At 36.7% G+C, this 21,524-nt stretch overlaps 1 long non-coding RNA gene across 1 annotated transcript in view; it reads left to right on the top strand.

The window, feature by feature from the left end:
- LOC110739847 overlaps window positions 1–19,199 on the top strand; it is a 40,983-nt gene extending 21,784 nt beyond the window's left edge. Inside the window, exon 2 of the long non-coding RNA XR_002514930.1 lies at window positions 18,783–19,199. This is a non-coding gene — a long non-coding RNA (uncharacterized LOC110739847). The remainder of the gene's footprint in view (window positions 1–18,782) is intronic.
- The last annotated feature ends 2,325 nt before the right edge of the window (window positions 19,200–21,524 follow it).

Raw genomic sequence — 21,524 nt, 5'->3', positions numbered from 1 at the left:
AACTGTTTGCTATATGATACGGTGAAAGTCTCTATTAGAGTCTTTCTTGTTTGACTTAGTATTTGCCTAGCTTGTACTTAGTTCAAACAGTTGCTTGGTTTTATACATATGGGTCGAAAGCCTTTTCAGGTCCCTCATGTTTAACACGGTAAATTCCTTTATCCGTTCAAACATTTCATTAAGTCTATTCAATAGATCTTAATTCCTACTATGTACTAAGTATCGCTTTTAGCTTAGTCCAATATTGAAAAATACTTTTAAATCTAAACATTTAGCATTTGATAATTATTTTACAATAGAGTTCGTAAACTTCTTATTGGACCTTACAAAATTGACTTTAGCTCCCACTAAACTTCTTTATTTAAAGAATTTCCATGTTTCTCAACAAGCCAAACCTTATATTAACTTTATGAGAAAACCCATTCCAATTCCTACATGCTTCCCTCAATCCACCAATGAAATTCCTTGAGCTTGCTTTCAAATCTAGCATTATTTAGATTTACAAAACCCTTAGACTATATCCACAGTCTCTTCCAAAATCCCATTTTTAAGAAGGCGGTTTCGATATCTATATTTTGCCATATTTCATATGCGCAATTTTGCTAGAATAATCACGAAAAGACTTAAGCATTCCGACTAGTAAATAGGTTTTATTAAATCAACGCTGTGAATTTAATTGTAACCTTTTCAACCTATCTAGCAATGTATGCATATACATTTCCATATTTCATAGTTTTCTCCTTGAAAACTTATTTGCAATCGATAAGTCTTTACCCTCCATGCAAATTAATCAAGTTTCAAACATGATTTTCAAACATGGAGTCTGTTTCAGATTTTTATGGCCTCTAACCATTATTCGGAATTTGGATTTGTCGTAGCTAATTTACAAGACATTATTCCTTTACCATCCAATAGTAAACAGTATGCTTGTAAGTCTTAGGTTTATTTCTAACTTAATAGAAACTTTATAGGATTCAATCCAAACCTTTTGGTGAATTCTATACCTATACGGGGTAATTGCATCAAACACTAAGTCTCCAGGCGCTTCTAAAGCCCTTCGATTATATTGATCTTACTCCAACATTTTTAAAGTTTTGGAAGTAATGAATTCTCTTAAGGCACTTTGTAAAAGTCCTTTGAGTGTTCTTGACCAATTGTTCTCATGAAGCCCTTCTTAAGCCTTCCGAGATTCTCAGTTCTAGTTTGTTGCTAATCTCGATGGTCATCGAGTTCATTTTATTCCCACTTTTCGTTTTGGAAATGTGTTACTTTCCAGAAAGACACCACTTAGAGCAACAAATACTATGCTCTCAATTAGGTTGTGGAAGTAATGTCTGTAGTCTCACTTGAATTCTTACAAAGAGATATGTATAATGCCTTTGGGTAAAAGTTTGTTGTGAAATAAAAAGTTAGCTCCCACTTGAGTTATCTTAGTCCTTATTGAACCACTTAGCTCCCACTGAGCCAATGAGCTCCCACTGAGGCTAAGAGCCCTAGACATATACTTGAAAAGACGCTAGAAACTATTTCTATCCATAACTGAATATGGTGTCCTTTCTTAGCTTCGGCAATTTTGTTTAGTGTAACATTAGTCATTTGTGTATATCTTTAAGAACGTTATAGGAAGGGATGTGATTCATCATCAGTCGAGTCATTCCCAAATGGTGTCGTGGTCTCCGTCAAGACATACTATATTCTTTGTGGAGCTAATTATGAAATTCCAATTTCATAACCTTGATATGATCACTCTTGGCTCAAGTAAACATCGCTCGATCTAATCTAGACTTTTTGATATCTTGCTAAGTCAATTCTATACTTCACTGAACTTTTGAGCTACTCAAGATCCAGTTTGTTCACATTTGATGAATATAGCCATATTCTTTCAAATTCTTGTGAAAACGTTGAAGTAATGGAATCCTCTTTAGCTTTCAGAGTCAATTGTATATACTAAGCACAATAGCTCATTTCTTTGTCAATTTCAAAAAGTAAGACTTGCTTGCCTTAGAACGATTCCAAATCGATTAACTTTCAAGAGTCTATTAAATAGAGCCTTGAGTATATTCTTATTGATGTGACATTGCTAAAGATAGTCGAAACACAAATCATGTCTATGACTTGAACCTTGTAAGTTTACGTTAGGGAAATATTTGTTTATAATGAACCATCCTTGACTCATGGCCTAAACAACTATGACATTCAAATAAAACCAACAACTATTGTTCTTTTACTTTGAATGTGAGTCTTTTCGTGTGTAAATAGAGCATTTGCTGATTATAGAATACAATAACTATTATTTGTTCCAGCCTTAGCTTTAAAAGGTCTTTAAACAAAGCAGATGACCTTACAGCTGATGTAGCACCTACTTACTTCATTCCAAGCTCGTAAGTCAATAACTTAGCTTAACTTCATTTGTTTTGAGGTCACTTTGAAAGTGGAACTCTCAAGCAATATCTAATACTTGTGAAGATAAGTTGCTAAGTTTAACTACGATAACATGAACTCTTAGGTAGAATTGGAATCTCAAATTCCTTTTCTTTGTTCCTTGTTTCCTATATTTCTTATCATACATCATCTCATAACTTTAAGAACCTTTTCTGTAAGTATTTTGACTTTTATACTTTGTTATGCATAATCAAATATCTAATGTCCCATAAAACAAAAATCCATCTTTTCCTTCAATTCGTACTTGAATTAGTTCATCAATGAGTCCTACTCATTAGTGTATAAAGCGAAAAGATATGTTAGTTGTCAACTATTGAAAATTTGAGTTTTCAACTTAATACTTCATGTTTATCAAAACTACCTATTATTTTGAATACATGATGTCCAACCGTTCTTTCGGACTTAAGTCATAAAAGTCATTTATGAGAAATTGTATTTTAGAAATGCCTCTTCTTTCCCTGAGAACCATTCTCAAAAGATTTCCTTTTACCAATTGTTGGAAACATTATAATTTGATTTAGAATTCTACAAATATAAGTGCAAAGTATAACCATTTATCAAGATAATAACATAATAATAAGCTTTGAAATACATGCAAAACTAGTAATTTCAATCAACTTATTAGCGCTTTATTCAATTTAAAATTTGTCCCATATGATTGAATAAAACGATTCCAAGATCCCAAAAATCAATAAGTGATTAAGCATGCTTTGACTTGTCTTAACACTTAATATTTTAAGGTAAGCAATCTAATTGCTAATAGCTCCAAGCTATTCTTGGTTCGATATATCGTCGCATCCAATGCTTCCTTGACGATTATCTCCTTTGCCATGACATCTAAGGACTCCTTACTAATATCGTTAAGTTTAACCAAAACTAACGTGTATATGATGCCTTGCTTTAGCAAACCCATCAACATACCTTACTTCCCTAGGAAAGTAGTAATGCCTTGCTTTGGCATAGCCCATTTCTATTCTCATTAGTTCCGTAAGTGTCATCTTGGAATGACAATTTTAACTCAATATTCTTTGGGACTTAGGTTTCTATGTTGGTTGATTTAAGTAAACTAAATTAATCATTCAACATTCGAAATCCTAAACATGCATCTAATGTCGCAATTATATATAAGAAAAATATATAAGACATAAATAAAGATGCATTTGGCAACTAGCATGACCCCTTGAAACTTGAAACTTCAAATCTTCAAGGGCCTTCATTACATCTTCTTGGATTCGTCTTCTTAGAAACGCCGTCTTCGAGACATCACCACCAATTATGCAACTACTAGAAAAGCTAGGACTAATCTAAATAATTTAAGTACAAAAATACTTAACGGCAAGTAGTCAGTGTTAGATTTACAAAAATACAAAATAGAACGCAGTCCGTATTTACTATCCTAGTCGGGGCCCACTAGTTGCCTTTTTGTAAAACCTACATTAGAATATCTATTCCATTCATATATTCACTAAAGTGAATTCACTAAAGTGAATGGCCCATGAATTTCACAAAATAAATCAAGCAACAATGCAAAACAAGCGCAAACTAGTAACTAACTTAGGTGGTTAATCCAATTAATGTGCCTAATTAAAACTAGTCAAAGTAATTATCCGATTATGTGAATTAACGCAATAATAATAGCACAAACAAGGCCAATTTAAGCTCAAACGATTAATGAAGCTCCCACTAAGTTCCACATCCAACTTAATTAAAATTAATCCAATTAAAATTAATTAAGCTGGTTAACCCAAAATTCTGTCAAAATAATTTAGCCTCGTTTTAAACAAAAAAGCAAAAACAAAACGAGGAAAAATAATGGCTAAAACAAAACGGGACCTTTAGCATCAAGCTAAGGCCACGGGTTGTGCTGTCGTAGCAGCCCCAACAACTAGTATGCACGCAAGTGCTGGGCGTTGCCTACCGGCCTTGTGTGCCGAGCTGCTGCTGAGCGCTGCCTGGCAGCTACCACACTCATGGCCCGCGCGCATGCTGCTGCTGTTGTGCCATGATGCTAGCCTCCCTCGCTCACCCTTGCACCAAGCCACCACACCATACGCATACATGCGCGCGCACCTGGCTCGGCAGCAACATGTGGGTTGCTTGAGCAGTCCTGCTAGCTCGAAGCCTTGTGCTTTGATTTTTTGCCTTGTGTGCTTCAAACTTTAATTCCGATTTTTGTGTGACGTAAAATTAATTCTAAATTGATTTTAGAACTAATAATTGTGCAATTTTGAGATTAAAACAAGTCTAACTTAATTAAATTCAATTTTAGTGCATAAATCAAAATTAATTCAAGAACCGTTCTTTAAATTATTTTTGGCTCAACTTAATGCTACAAAAATTGAGGGCTATTCTCACAATTAATTTGACCAACATAAATTAATAATGAGATTTGACAAAATAGTTGAATAAATAACCAATAATCTAATGAAATAATTTATCCAACACTTATGCACATTTGAATATTATAACGTTCTAATATGAAGAACAATAATATTTCAAGCACAAGTATGAACATTTAAGATTTTAATCAACTTCCAAAATGATTAAAACCAAAAACTAGTTCATTATGGATTTTAGCAAGTTAAGATTCAACCATCTAAACCATTTAAGATTGAATCTTTAACATTTTAAGTGCTTCAAAAATCATATTCACCATAAACTTTCACACTAAAAGCAATATATTTGCAAGAATGTGAAATTTCAAGTTTATGTGAAATTAAGAGCTAACCAAATTAAGCACCAATATGACTTCATAATTATGCTTAATAAGGAGTAAAATTGCAGAAGATTAATGGTATAATCAAACACATAATCCAACAATTGCATGCCATAATTAATCAAGGTTTAAAGATTTAAAATTTTTCGTTCCAAACGAAAGCCCCCTCAAAAAACCACTTTCTGGGTGGATTTTGGCTTCTAGAAGGTCATTTTTAACACTTTGTGAGTACAGAATGATTTAGAACGTCAATTCCACCCAAAATTCATAATTTTTGAGTCGAAATCGAGGTTCATAGGCTAAAATTAGCATAAATACGATTTTAATCTAATTAAAAACGGGGTCCTAATCTAATTAGGATGCTAAACAAGAAATTTAAATCCATTTAAATCACCATAATTAATTTTTAGTTGTAAAAATTAAATGCAAGAGGCTCTTATACCGCTGTTCGGTTTTGCGGTGTCCGACACAGCGCAGAAACAAAACCTTGAAAACCGGATCGCATGCATAATAATTACAACATAAACAAAAGCATGCAAATAAATAAAACAGGAACACATAAAGAGAATAGAGAGAAAGAAACTCACCCTAGACGCGTGCTTTGCTCACTCAATAAGCTCGGACTTGAAAGTTTCAAGCTCCGCAAGTGCGAAACCTCTGACGGCTCACACCCTCGCTCACCGAACCGGAACCGGCCCCTACCCCGTAGCTTAGATGGGGTTAGACCAAAATTAACTTAGAGTTACGAACTAAGGTTTTGTTGCTTTTGGAGATCCCTTAGAGTTCACCAACTCAAGTGAGTATTCCCAATACCTAAGGTGGGTATTTATAGGAAAATACTCCCAATAATTTCCATCAACTTTCCATGTGGGAGAGTTGGTAAAATGAGAAAGCAAACAATTAATTTAATTCCAAATTAAATTAAAAAAGCTATGTAATAGTCAAATGACAAGTGTCAACATGAGTGAGGGAGTAGGTAAAGACCACAAACCCATCCTTGGAGAGCAAGCATAAACCCACGAACCCCATGTGCATGGCACACCCCAAGCCTTGGGCCTCAAGGCATGCTGTGCTGGCATCCTTGGCTCTCGGTTGGGCCTACCTCGCAAGTCAGCTAGCTGCTCGCGCTTGCGCTATGGCAAGCTGGCCTCGCTGGCTAGTAGCGCACGCAAGCGTGTTGGGCTAACAGCCTTGTTACACGCAATGACGTGTTGGCCTAGCACACTTGCTATAAGCTTGCGGGCTGGCGCTGCTAGCTACCCTGCCCGACCAGCTCGCCCAGCCAGCACACAAGCGTGACTGCTGGGCTTGCGGTCGAGGATAGCGCATGGCTAGCAGCCTTGCTAGCCTTGCACGCTTAACCCTCGCTTGGCTAGGCCAATACGAGGCTAGGTTTTTGCGCGTTGACTTGTCATTTGACTTATTTTCTCGTCTTCTCGATTCGTTGAGTCGACTCAACGTTCGACTCTCGGCTTCGACGTTCTAAGCTCGAAATCCGACGTCTTATCGTAAAATCTCTATCGACTTATTTAATCCTCCGGATTACTTCGTCCCCTTGGTTCAGTTACACGATTGGGTGTGACCCGAAGGGTTTAGTCAAGAGCAAGTTGTAATATCAATTACTCATTAATATTGCTGAACGGAAGCAGCCTCCAACTAGGCATTCCGATCACTTGACCTCACTGAATAATTTGCTTTCCTAATTAATTCCGAACCCTCTATCGAAATAATACACTTGTTTTAAGGACACCATCCATTTCACTACGTTTGTACGTCTAGAGGTTTAACATGGAAAAGGTGCAAATTCAAAATTTGTCGGATGAAATGGCCTACTCGAAGTTCCTTCGAGGATTAAGGCACAACGGTTTCAAGTTTGATCTGATTAGGAAAAAGATTCGGACATACGCAAGTGTTCTGCGGGAGGCTGAATCATACATTGAGGCATCTGATTTCTGTTCACTTACAAAAGCTGAAGAACTAGCCAAGGGCGTCGAGAAGAAACCCTCTTCTCAGCAAGACTCGGCCGGGAAAAAGAAGGAAGGAAATAACAAAAGAAAAGAAGTCTGGGTGGCTGATTGCCAACAGAACAAATACAAGAAAGCTAAGACGTACGAATTGAACTGCAATATGAGTACAACAAAGATTGCTACTCAATTTTGATGGAGATTAAGGACAAGTTCGAGTTTGAGAAGCCATAGTCTTTGAGGGGGCCTACCTAGTTAGAAATAAAAACAAGTACTGTCATTACCACAAGGGCGTGGGGCATAACACAAACGAATACAATAACCTGAAACGATTGTTGGACAAGCTGGCTGAGAAGGGCATGCTCAACTCGTACGTATGTGCTAAAGTCTAAGTTCACTTACTCTCGGACGAACAACAAATCCGAGAAGAAGAAGGAGAAGAAAAAAGACGATGAGGATGGAAACAATATAGATTCAGGGTTTGTGGCCGTCATTTCAGATGGCTTCGCCGCAGGCCGCCCAACCATGAAGGGAATTAAGGAGGATGCTAGGCAAGCTTGGAAAGTGATGCACGTTGAGGATGTCAAGGTAGAGCCATTCCCAGAAGTAACCGTTTGCGATGCGGACAGAGGCAAAATTAAAGCCTTCCACGATGATCCCATGGTGTTCATCCTGAAAGTCGCCAACTTGAAGGTCGAACGAGTGTTGATAGACACAGGCAGGTCGTCCGACATAATCAGCCTAGCTTGCTTGAAAAACTTTAAGTTTCCAAAAAATTCTTTCAATGATATCTCCCATCCGTTGGTTGTTTTGGAGGGAGTATTATCCATCCATTGGGCCGAATAGATTTTCCAGCCTCATTTGATCCTAGAAAATAAGGAAGGGACATGTTCGTCTGCTTCGTATTTATCAAAGAGCTCACCAGCTATAATGTTATCATCGACCGCTCGACCTTGAATTTAGCAAAGGACCTAATCGTCCCTCACTTAATGCTGATGAAGTTCGAGCAGTCGAACTGAAAAATAGGCTCCATTCAAGGAGACCGGGTAATGGAAAAAGAGTGTAACCAACTGGTCGTGAAGCTTACATCTCGGACATGGTAGGGTGTCCGAGCAAAACTCAGAAGGAGGGTCACTCTAAGCACAACAGATCGGCAAAAAGCGCAAACCAATCAATCAGGGGCTGGCACGGCAGCTAATGTTCGTCGGTCGGCCAGAAGAGTTAAGGCTGCAGCCAGCCGGCGATCATACGGACATGGTGCTGGGCCCGAACCAGCTCGATCGGACGGTCAAGGTTGGCACTATGGCCATAGACTTGCTTGGAGATGACTTAGTAAATTTGCTAAGAGAGTTCAAGGATGTGTTTGTCTTTGAAGTTCATGTGATGTCGGGTATAAGCCCAGACCTAGTCGTACACAAGTTGGCAGTCAACCCAGTCGTTAAGCATATCCGACAGAAAAAGAGAAACCATGGTGAAGGGAGGAACCAGGCGGCCGCGACCGAGGTGAAAAAGTTGATGGATGCTGGTTTCATTCGGCAATGCTATTACCTAGATTGGGTGGCCAATGTAGTTCTGGTTAAGAAGCCAAACAGAACCTGGCGAATGTGTGTTGATTACACTGATCTCAACAAGGCATGTCCAAAAGATAGCTTTCCTTTGCTTAAAATTGACCGCCTAGTCGATTCAACAGCCAGGCATGCCTTGATGAGCTTCATGGACGTCTATTCTGGATTTCACCAAATCCCTTTGTGTGAGGAAGATCATGAGAAAACAACTTTTATGACCGAGTAGGGGTTGTATTGCTACAATGTCATGTCGTTCGGCTTAAAAAATGCCCCAACCACATTTCAGAGACTTGTGAATATGGTCTTCAGGGACCAGATCGGCCGGAATATGGAGGCTTACATTGATGGTATGATTGTTAAATCAAAGAAGCCGGCCGACCATTTAAGTGATCTCTGATAAACATTTACCAAACTCAAGCGACATAAGATGATGTTAAATCCAAAGAAGTGTGTCTTTGGTGTCGAGTCCGGTAAATTTCTCTGATTTTTGATTGATCAACGCGACATCGAAGCTAACCCTGAAAAGATCCAGGCGGTCTTAGATATGAAATTTCCAAGAACCATAAAAGAAGTACAGAGGCTGACTGGCTGTTTAGCTGCACTCGGACGGTTTTGTCACGATCAGGGGATAAGTGTCGCTATTTTTCCCAAACCATTAAGAAAAATGCTATGTTCGAGTGGACTGAAGAGGCTGAGGAGGCCTTTATTCAGTTGAAGAATCACTTGCATACCTTCCCTCAGCTTGTCAGCCCACTCAATGATGAAAATTTATATATGTATCTTGCGATTTCTGATAATTCCTTAAGTGTCGTCTTGCTTGCTGAAAGGGACGGCCACCAGATCCCCGTGTACTTTATTAGTCATGTGTTGCACAATGCCAAACTTAGGTATCCAACCATTGAGAAGTTCGGCTTGGCACTATTCATGGCGTCAAAAAAGCTAAGGCCATACTTTCTTGCTTATTCAATTGTGGTCTTCAAGGACCAACAATTGAAGAAGCCGTTCATTGTGACTTGAGGCCAGTGGCCGAATGCTTAAATGGGATCTAGAAATGAGAGGGTTTGATAATTCATTCAAACCTAGAAAAGCATTCAAGGGTGAAGCCTTTGCGAATTTTTTGGCTAAAATGACGCGGCCGAACAAGCAGCTGGCAGGGGATGTGATATGGAAAGTGTTTGTTGATGGGAGTGTGATATTGACTGGCTGTGGTGCTGGTATTATTTGTCTATCTCCGGAAGGAGATAAGTTTGAGTATGCTTTGAGATTCCAATTCCATGTTTCTAACAACAAGGCTGAGTACAAAGCCCTTCTAGCCGGCCTTAGAATGTGTAAGGCGGCAGGGGCAACAAAAATTGATGCTTGTTCGGACTCTCAGCTGATAGTCAGCTAGGTGAACGGTGATTACGAGGCTAGGGAGCCGACAATGATGAACTACCTTCAGATGGTTAAAGAAAAGGCTAAGGGCCTAGAGCATTTCACGCTGCAACAAGTCCCTCAGTCCGAGAATAATCAGGCGGACGCCTTGTCAAAACTAGCCTCCTTGGCATCATATGATACTCCGAGATCTGTGTTCTGGGAAGTTAAAGAAAAACAGAGCATTGACGCCGAGTACGTTCAAATCATTGAACAAAGCTCCACATGGATAGACAAAATTATCTCCTATCTCAAGCTGGAGTTCTTACAGACGACCCAAAGGAGAGTTGGAAGATGAAGAAAAAAGCGGCATGGTGACGTAGGGAAAACTAGGTCGTCGACTAATCCTCCCTAGAGCCAAACAAATTTATAGTCACTTAACAAACCTAAATACAAGTATAGAGGTAAGTCAAGGGTCGAACCAGTAGAAATGGTTATGCTCAATTGCTTTTAATTAACGCCTAAGCTAGGTTGAAATCGAAGGGTGAAGAAGTAACACTATTCAACTACCAATACAAAGAATCAAACAAATGAAATACTAGGAATGGGGATCAACAAGTAATCATGACAATTGCAACAACTTGGGAAGATCAAGTTAATCAATGGTTATGAAGACTAATGACAAGAGCTATCAATCAGAATCAAAGAGCTATCTCCTAATCGTTAAGCCAGGTTTCCTCTATGAAAAACAAATTAGGAGAATCACAATTCAAACCAATCAACAATTGCAAATCCTTAATCAAGTGGTCATGTCATTAGGATCTACAATGCAATCTAGCATAGTTCTGAAGGCCTAATCAAACTAAGCACATACAAACTTACATTAATCACTTTAATCTCAACAATCAATCAACATAATTCCCAAAGTAATCACAATCAATCAATCAATCATACAAGTTTTACCCAAACCTTAGCTAGCAACTACTCACTACAATCCATCATCAAATCAAAGCAAGTAAATGAAATCAAGAATCAACAAATATTGAAGAACAACTACACTAATCAAGAATCAATCATCAAAACCAAATCAAACAAACATGAAATTAAAGAAAGCAATAAAGAAGAGAGAGAGTAAGAAATGGTCATTGATAATTGAGAAGATCTTTAATACAATTGTCACTCTTGAATCTTTAATCTCTCAAATAACTATTAAAATCTCTCACTTTCTCTCTCTAAAACTACTCCTAAGCTAGCCTAATCTAGAGAGAGAAACTCTCAACCTAAGCTAAAATATGAGAGAGAAATTCTAAGCTATTCTAAAGTTCTCAATCCAAGGCTATTTATAGAAGAGAAGAAGAAACTCGAGTCTTGTCCTATGGTGCGCACGCATAAGGGGGGTATGCACGCGCGCACAAGGGGATATGCACACACGCACAACACGAGCATTAAGCACAAAAGTAGAACTGTCGTGTCACAGTGCTTTTTGCTGTGGCGCGGCGCACCTGCTTTGGCGCAGCGCACCTACCGTGACGCGACGCTGCCTGCTGTGGCGCGGCGCTTTTTGCCGTGGCGCGACAACAATGTAGCAACAGCAGCTCCCTCTCGCATGCTTCGATCCTTGCGCGCACAAGCATTTCCCTCACTGACGCTCTCACATGATGGGTGCAACCTTCAAATCTACATTTTTTCATGTTCATGACCAATAGATGCGATGAGAGAGTGCACGAGAGCGCAAGACCTTGAGTAGGAGTATGCTTCACAATTTGTTTCTTAGGCATCCAAATGGTGGGAGGTCGTGTCCTAAGCATCCAAAAGACTTGGAGAATCCTCTAAAATAAATCTCGAGCCCTCAATGAGACCTACATCAAGGAAAGCAAAGCGAGTAAAGGAGAAAAGACGAAAATAACCTTAAAACGCAAGAAAATACAAAATAAGCAAGAATTAAGAAACAAATGAACAAATGAATAAAACTAAGCAATTATTAAGAAATAAAGCTATAAAAAGAAGGGAAAAACAACCTAAAACACTACCCTATGAATGCCATAAATGACACACATCAAATTCCCCCAAGCTAAACTTTTGCTCGTCCTCGAGTAAAACAAAATCAAACCCTAGGGAAAATGATAAATTTATTCAAGTATAGAAAGATAGAAGAGATGAGAATATACACTAACTCACTTTCGTAGGATCACAGTCAATTTTAGCAACTAAATATAAGCCATTTAAACCCCTAGATCGCCCTAGAGGACGAGTGATGCTCACGTAAAGGTTTCCTAAGAGATTAACCCATAACTCTCACAAACCAAACAAACAAGACAAAGCATGAAAAAGAAATTAAAATAAGAGCACATGATCATGTATGGACTTTTACAAATGAACAAGCACATATGGATGCAAGTCTTTCTAAACAAATAGAGGAGTGCACGCTCAAGGATGTCCAAGGTTGATTGAAACATAAAATATGCTAAGCATAGAGAACTAATAATAAACAATTCACCTTCATCCCAAATAATCTTATCGCGTTCTCCTAACTAGTTTCAAATCCACCTCTAGTGAGCATCTTAATGATTCCTCGAAAGAACCGGAAAAGAAGAGATTTAGGGCTACTCTACGTCTTGATTATGCAAACCCGCTCCATAGGCTTGACTCCTATCTCCCTCCATCGACTTGTGACTCAACCATAAGGGTCAAAAGGTCTTTGAAGGGTTGTAACATATGGGCAATAAGGGTAAAGGTAGGCTAAAATTTGAAATTTGGTGGTATAACTAATTTGTTAAGCAAAGGGTGATCAATCCTCAACACCATAATCAAGTTATCACCAAACAAAAACACTAGACACGCTTCCCCCAAGCTTAAATGGAGCATTGTCCTCAATGCTCTAAACTAGGGAGATAAAGGCTACAACAAAATATTTTTGTGCTTTTCATTTTTCTTCTTCTTCTTCTCTCTCTCTCTTTTTATTTTTTATTATTTTTATTTTTTTTTCACTTTATTGCTTTGTCCTCGCCTCTTTTGACTATGGACGACTTTTTCAACTTTGCATTTGCTTTTACTCACAAACTTATACACAATACGTACTTGCTATACAAAATGAGCTCATAAATTCAAACTATTGCACTTATAATCACTAAACAAACTCATCACCACTGGCTTCACAAAAACTAAAGATGAAAAAAATGAAACAAATGGTAAGAAGTCTAGTAATATGGCTAGAAAAGAAGGTATAAGGCTCAAATGGTTAGCAAGGAGGCAAATGTAAACCCAAAACCAAAAATATAAAATCGAATCCTAGATAAGCTAAAATAACTACTCCGAAAAGATGCCTTTGTCCTTCCCAAATGGTTCAGTCGCGATCTCGGGAGATAAAAGTCAAGTTCTAGATAAAGTAAACGATAGTCAAGGATCCATGTGCCACTCAAACAAGATATGATGAAGGCAAGAAAAGGTAAACCTCACATGGTGTAGCAAAAACTCACTTTTGGCTTTAAATTCACTATAGGAAGCAACAACATCTTACCACAAACAATGAACTAAGGCTTCATGCATGGTCCTAAAGTTCTTACCAACTACCTTAGCATATCATATCCTAAATTCGACCCAAGATATCTCAAAGTGCGTAAACCTCTACCATTTAGGAAGAATAACATTCAAGAGCACAAGTTCAAAATTATTATGTCCAAAGCAAGAACAAATATAAAACACAATGCAAATTTGCCTTGATAGAAACAAAAATCTTTTTGGAATTTTTCAAAATAAAGAACATGAAAATGCATATACAATTGTGCATGGCATATATGAATGAGACAACATGCTTGAATGAGACAACATGATTAAACATAAACCAAAATAATCCATGGGAGGAGAAAAGAAAGAAATTAATCCAAAAAACCAACATATGTCCACAAGCCACCAAGCACTAGAGGAGGAGCAAGAAAAGATATTACTGAATATAGATGGGTGCAAATTCCCACAAATGACCCAATTCAACCTTTCAATGCCAATTTCCTCCAAGTCTATGCCTTGTATGCCACATGCTAGGAAAGAGGAGTCAAATTTCCTTGATTCTTGATCCAATACCAATGCATAAGAGTATATCAAGTCATGTACCTAGAAAAAGACACACAAACATTTCCATGAGAGAAAATCTATACTAAAAAGAAAAGAAAATGAAAGCAATAAAACACGGGTTACTTCCCGAGAAAGGCTTGCTTAAGGTCCAAGCTCGACCCCTCTAGTAAATAATATTGCAACAAACGCAAGAGCTTGTCAAATGCACTACTACACATCTCGTAAGGTATTAAGTAAGCACATGACGGGAAGAGGGTGTGCAACAAGGATAGTGCATGCAAAGGAGGTGAGAGATATTGAGAAAAAGAAGAAAAATCAAAAGAAAATTCAACAAAATAAGAAGAAGAAGAAGAAGAAGAAGAAGAAGAAGAAGAAGAAGAAGAAGGCAAACTCTCCTTAAAATGTTTTTGGGTGGCAAAATCACCCTTTTCTTCAATAATTTATGAGTGGAGAACATGAAAAACATCAAAGACCAAAGGATCCCAATAGGCTCATTAACAAAAGAAGGGAGGGACATAGGATAGGAGGGGATATGGTTAAATTTCCTTGAAAAAGGGACATGAGAAGAAGGGATAGGAGCAATGGTCTCACAAATGATCTCTTCTTTTCCACCATTCCTCTCATCTCTAATAAGAGCATAAAAATTAATCATTGAATCCTCAAAAGAAGGACACTCATGATCTCCATCTCCCTAAAACATCCAACTTCCAAGAGAAATTACATCATCCTCTCCATCACAATAATGAACAATAACTCCCTTAATATTCTTAAAGCCCAAAGTCTTAAAACCATGCATGAATGGATGTAAATTCATTTCAAACTCATCTCTCTCCCATGAAGCATCCTCAATGAACTCACTCAAAAGGCTATGATTTTTCATTTGACACTCAAAGAACACATTGGACATAACCTCAAATGAGTCCAAATACTCATGGATAGAAGAATCACAATCACGCACTTGAGACTCATTAAGATGGGAGAGGTGGTTGAGATTTTCAAAATTAACACTCTCTTCATTCTCAACTCCTTCACTATCACTCAAATGCTCACTAATGGGATCCTCACACACCCTAGGTTGCTCAAAATCATCATAATCATCATCCTCAACACACATTAGGTTTGAAATTTTCACAAACAAGCATCAAAGATGACAATTGACTTTCTAACTTTTCTTTTCTTTTCAATTCTTCCTTAATAAGCTCCTCACACTCTCTAATCATCTCCAATTGTCTCCTAAAAGTTTCCATCATTTTTCTCTCAAATGGCCTAAGATTAGGATTCATCTCCAATTCCCTCAAAGATTCATCAATTTGGCTATATGGGACTAGAGACTCGTCATAAGAGTTTAGAGAATGAGAAGGTGAAGAGGGTTGAGGATCAAGAGTAAAAGAAGAGTCACAACCAATGGTAGGATCATCAACATTATAAACATGAGCATTTTCATCAAATTGGGGAGAGGGGTCACAATCAAACACATGAGGTTCGTTATTGAGAGAACAAAGTACATCACAAGAAGGCATGCTAAATAATGAAGAATATTGAAACCCACCATTAACATCAACTTGGGCATGTACCTCGTCATCATGAGCAATAGGGGAAATAGAGTTGAAATCATTCATTCTAGGTTCACTAATGGGATCATGTGACAAATCATGGGAATTCATGTTAACATTCGAAGAATCAACAACACATTGCATCAATATTAGTAAAATGATTACCTCTACTATAAACATCCCAAGCAAACCAAACATAAAAATCCCAAGCATCATCAATTGACAATGCTCTAAATTCACCATTATGCATGCATTCAACTTCATCCCTAGTTTGCTTATTCAAACCAAAATAACAAATCTCACAAGATTCCAAAAGACTATAACAATTATAGTCCAAAAATCCCTCAAGTCTATTGAAATATTCACAAAAAGGCTCATTTTCAAATTGAGGAAATGGGAAACATGCCATTTTTTTTAATCAAAACAAACAAAAATAATAAAAAAAAGTATATATTATAACCTAGACTCAAGAAATCAAAAACACTCAAACATAGACACTGTTCCCCGACAATGACGCCATTTTGACGTAGGGAAAACTAGGTCATTCACTAATCCTCCCTAAAGCCAAACAAATTTATAATCACTTAACAAACCTAAATACAAGTATAGAGGTAAGTCAAGGGTCGAATCACTAGGAACGGTGGAACGGTTATGCTCAAGTGCTTTCAATTAACGCCTAAGCTAGGTCGAAATGGAAGGTTGAAGAGGTAACACTATTCAACTACCAATACAAAGAATCAAACAAATGAAATACTAGAGAATGGGGATCGGATCAACAAGTAATCATGACAATTGCAACAACTTGGAAAGGTCAAGTTAATCAATGGTTGTGAAGACTAATGATAAGAGTTATCAATCAGAATCAAAGAGCTATCTCCTAATCGTTAAGCTAGGTTTCCTCTATGAATAACAAACACTACTAGAAAAACATTTATTTGCAGCGGTTAAAAATCATTAATTTGCTGCGTTTTTGAGGTGGGAGCAAACGCCAGCGCAACAAATCAATTGATTGATTTGCTGCGTTGTCAACCGCTGCAAATCAATGTATTTATTTACAGCGATGATCTATTTTAACTTGCGAAACTATATTCCACCAATAAAATAATGAATGATTTGTTCCGCTTTATGTGTAACACCCGCTGTTAATTGATAGTATTTTTTTTTTTTTTTTTTGTAAATACTATTATTTGGTAATAAATAATGAATGAAACAAAATTTCGGCATCACCTCCACTGTTTTTACGTGTAATGTACTCATGAAGGACCTGTATTCCTGAACTTTATGAACAAAATACTTTAATTAGCCCAAATTAGATTATCACAATATATATGATAAAATGTACGATTCAATTTTGTACGTACATATATCAATCCAAAACAAAACACAAAATATTATTAAACAACTATGATCACACGCATAATTAGTGAAATATGAGGCCCATATGTTCCGCACTTCTTCAATATCACCATCAGTGTAAGGATCTTCATTTAAAGACGTGCAAACCTATGAACATGATATAATATATATAGTAAGTCATCAAAGTAATTTAAAAAATAATAATAATAATAATCTTCACTTATATACTTCACTTATAAAAAATAATGGCATTTAGACAACAATTGACTCACATAGGTTCAAAAGTGGTCAAAAGACTATGTGTTGCTTCTAGCTTTTATTTTACACCGTCAATTGGTGTGAATAAGGTTGTATATAGATGAAAGAGTCATTTTTAATACATTAGGACTAAAAAGAACCTTATATGACAAATTGTGAACCATTTGGGTAGTGTTATGCTTAAATAGGTTCAAAAGGGGCCAAAATGGACAACAATTGACTCTAATAGGTTTAAAGTGGTGAAAAGACCAAGTTTTGGTTCCAACTTTAATTTAATACCTTTAATTGGTGTAAATAAGGATATATATGAATGAAAGAGTCATTTTCAAGATATTAGGACTAAAAAGAACCTTATTTGACAAAGAATCATTTGGACAATATTTGAGTCAAACAAGTTTACAAGCGGCAAAATGACCATGTTTTGGTTCAAGTGTAATTTTATACCTTTAATTGGTGTGAATAAAGTTATGTATGAATAAAAGATTCATTTTGAAGACATTATTAATGATAAGAATGAAAGGCCATACTCGTACCTCATCAATATCATTTGCTTCACCGTATTTGGAGAGTATGTCATACATGTATCTCATTATGTAAAAGCCACACTCGGTACCACCTCTTTGTTGAGCACACTAAGTAAAATTCAAGAAAAAAAACAGATTAAGGTATATAATTGTTTTAAGGGTACCAAAATAGATTCCATACGATATCATCTAAAACATATTATTTACTTACCTTCACGAGTTTCCATAGAGAATCTTTTCTATTCACACGGTTTCCATTTAGCTTATACCTCGTGAAAAAAACTATTCATTTTCATTACAAAGGTAGAATTATAAGTATATTACTCGTTGTAAATGTCTTACATATAATGTATATATAGAAACAAGAAACAATAAAATAGACTTACAAGCTCACAATAGTCTTCATTTTACGTTTCTCCTTATTGTTGGGCGAGCTGAGTCAAATTGATAAATAGTGCAAGTAGGTACACAAATTACCAAAAGCATCCAATGTTCCATACGCCAAAAGTTAAGAATGTTAAATTCATCACATGTATGTATACTTAAGTGGTACATAATATGGAATTTTGTTACTACTTACTCTTGAAAAATTAGTGCCATAATGAATTTTGCTCCATTTTCAACTGATTTGCTTACTGCTTTGAAGACATACTCATGAATTTCATGTAAGCTCTTACGAATTTTGGTTTCACAAGTTTGCTCTAGACACAACCACCCAACCACAAAAACTTTGTCATTTGCTTTCAAATCTTGTTGAAGTAACTTGGATATATAAAATCAACTTAATAATATGATAATAAGTTGGTGCATATAAACGCAAAAAATGTAATCACTATGCCACAATTCTGCTTATTACCTCATGAATACTTGAATAATTGATATGTTTAGCTCCACTCCTCTTAAGAACTGAAGGGAATCCCCCTTACTTACCCATGCAATCCCATCTTCTTCAAAATGGAATACATTGTGATCTAATGTTATAGCAATGGGTGCCTCATTTGGCAAGGACTCCAAGAATGTTGACAGCCACTCACAATCTAGGCTAAGGGAATCCATCAACATTTGGAGGAACAAGTACGGTTCTCTAGGTGGCCTCTCTAGAGTGTAAGTCATTGCTTGCGATCTCTGGTGACAAAGGCTTGAGTTTCTTTGGTTGGAGTGATTCCTAAAATGTGTCATGTAAAATAATTTAGTTAATTTAATAAGGGTTTGAAGATGTTGATATGTAAAATAATTTCAGCTTTCAATTAGTTAATATATATTAAGGGTCTAAAGACATAATTAGTCCATAACATTTAGCTTTCAGCAATCACATAGCAGTATGCAAATAATGGATTTTTATTGTAAAAATTAAAAGTATGTAAGACATGAAATCTTACCTCGGTCTGGAATTTTATCAATGCTAAAGGCCAATGTACATATGTATTAATCCCATTTTGTAACACTTCGATCTTAAACGTCGGGATGGGAACGGGAAGTGGCAGGCCATAAAACTCCTCATGTATAGTATGAACTTCCACCTTCACATGACCAGGTAAGATGGCCATAAGATGAACCAACTCATTCTGAACAGTTGGATATGTAGTAGCATTCCCCACGTCATATATTTATAACGTTTAAGGATCCTTTATAAGTAGATTACATAAAGTCTTACCCTACAATTTATTTAAACATAGTAAGTCAATTTCTACCTAAAATCAAGAATGTTGAGTATTAAGTTCATTGCAAAAGTATTACATCAACATGTAATTAATAGTTACCTGTAGCTCAAGTGGCAGAAGGTCGTTCTGGTTTGATGGCGAAGTAGAAGGCACACTAGTACATGTATCTTGCCTTAGTTTATAGGTAGCATCATTAAGCAACTTAAAACCCATGTATAGCAAGAATGAAGACATTTTGTCCCTTATGGTTGCATTAAACTCCTCTTTCAACTCTTGACGAAGTTCATTTTTCAGAGCTTCTCGTTCTTCATTTGAAGTTCTAGTTTGGCTACACTTGGTCCTTCTTGCTTCCTTGCCAAATGCCTTTTTGATGCCAACATTAACTCCTCCAAAACCTCTTGCACGACCTGAATGATCTGGCTTCTGCCCAAAAGCAATGAATAATGCATCCTTGTTTTGGTGTGGAGTAAATTCGCCTTTCTCTTGCTTCTCTCTATAGTTAAGCTATTTAATTTATCAATTACTATAAGCCAAATAATTAATTGGTTTTTTTTTATAGCTTGATAATAATTATACTTACATATGCTTCAACAACTTCCTTAGTTTTGGAATTCGGGATGTATCTTTTTCCAGTCGCCTTGTCCTTCCTATGCATTGCAAATTACCAATCATCACCTCGATTTATTTCAATGGTAATTTCTTTGGTTTTTAACTTGCATGATTTTGACGATGTGGTTTTACGAGACGGGTAAAAACCCTCCTCAATCCAAATTTTTCTGCTTTCCTCATAGTTTCTTTGCCCCATACCATGGTGATGATTATTCATACTCGCACTCTTCTAGGCCTTTTCTCGCTTTGCCTAATCATATGACATTTATTTTGGTTAATTTCAATATATTATCAATTAAATTGCCAAATAAAGAATGAAATTACCTTTGCTTCATCAGATGTTTTTGTTTTTTTAAAATAGTTTCCAATCTTCTTCTTTTATGTGTCTGTACAGTTGGTATGGCTCACGACCTTCCTCTTGTTTGGACTTTTTTCGCATGAAATTATCCATCCAGACACTAGTTTAGCTTTAAAATCTCCAAATCTCTTAGCTACTACACTAAAAAACACCTTTTTTTTCTCTCTAGATCATCAGGTATATGGAATTGGGCCTGTTAAGAAAAATAATACAATTACTGAAACACATCATGTAATAATTTACATAAATTTATACACATTAGCACTCATCATGCTAAATTTGCAATACAATAGCAGCACCATTTGCATGATTCAGAGGTAAAAATAATAAATGTCAGATAACTTGTTAATAAATGGTGATAGCTTTTGATTTAGAATTACCCGAGTCTCTCGCCACAAAGTTTTCTTTAAGCCTTCACTAACAGTAGTACACCATTCCCAATTGACGTTTACCTTGCATATACACAAGCCAAGCTGTTGACCATACTTAAACCTCCATTTTCTAGTTGGACACAATAACTGAACAAATTCAAGCTGCATGGGTTCATTCATTCACTCTTATACCTCTAGTCGAACATCTTCCTTTACTAGTGCCACGACCTCTTCCTGTGCGCATCCCTTTCTTAGCATTTGTCACATCTTGATGAGTAGTATTTGCAACAGTAGAAGGTGTTGCACTTGTCATAACGTCATCATTGAGAGAAGCCGTATCAACCATCCTTTCATAATCATCAAACATTTGCTCTAATTTATCATTAGAAATGTCCTCTGGTTCACCCTTATCAACCTATAATTCAACATCATACCAGGGTCACTCTCAAGTTTATCAGTTAACTCTTCGTCATCGACTTCCATATCATCATCAAATTCAGCATTACAAGCCATGATCCTTTACTTACAAGTGTACAAAAATAATCAGAAACACCTCACAACACCTGAGTATTATAAAAGTCAACATATAGGTAACCAAAAAAAAGGAAGTAAGAAACTAGAAAACAGGAAATGATATTTTAGGGACTTGTTACTGTCAGACCTACATATCTCAACAATATAAAGAGGATAGTAAGCTCATACCCTAAAACATATGATGTGCTTGAA

This window comes from Chenopodium quinoa, unplaced genomic scaffold (genome assembly GCF_001683475.1).
Source record: "Chenopodium quinoa cultivar QQ74 unplaced genomic scaffold, ASM168347v1, whole genome shotgun sequence".
NCBI classification, from domain to species: Eukaryota; Viridiplantae; Streptophyta; class Magnoliopsida; order Caryophyllales; family Amaranthaceae; genus Chenopodium; species Chenopodium quinoa.
Note: the sequence above shows the minus strand (reverse complement) of the source record. Positions and strands in the feature narration are given on the sequence as shown.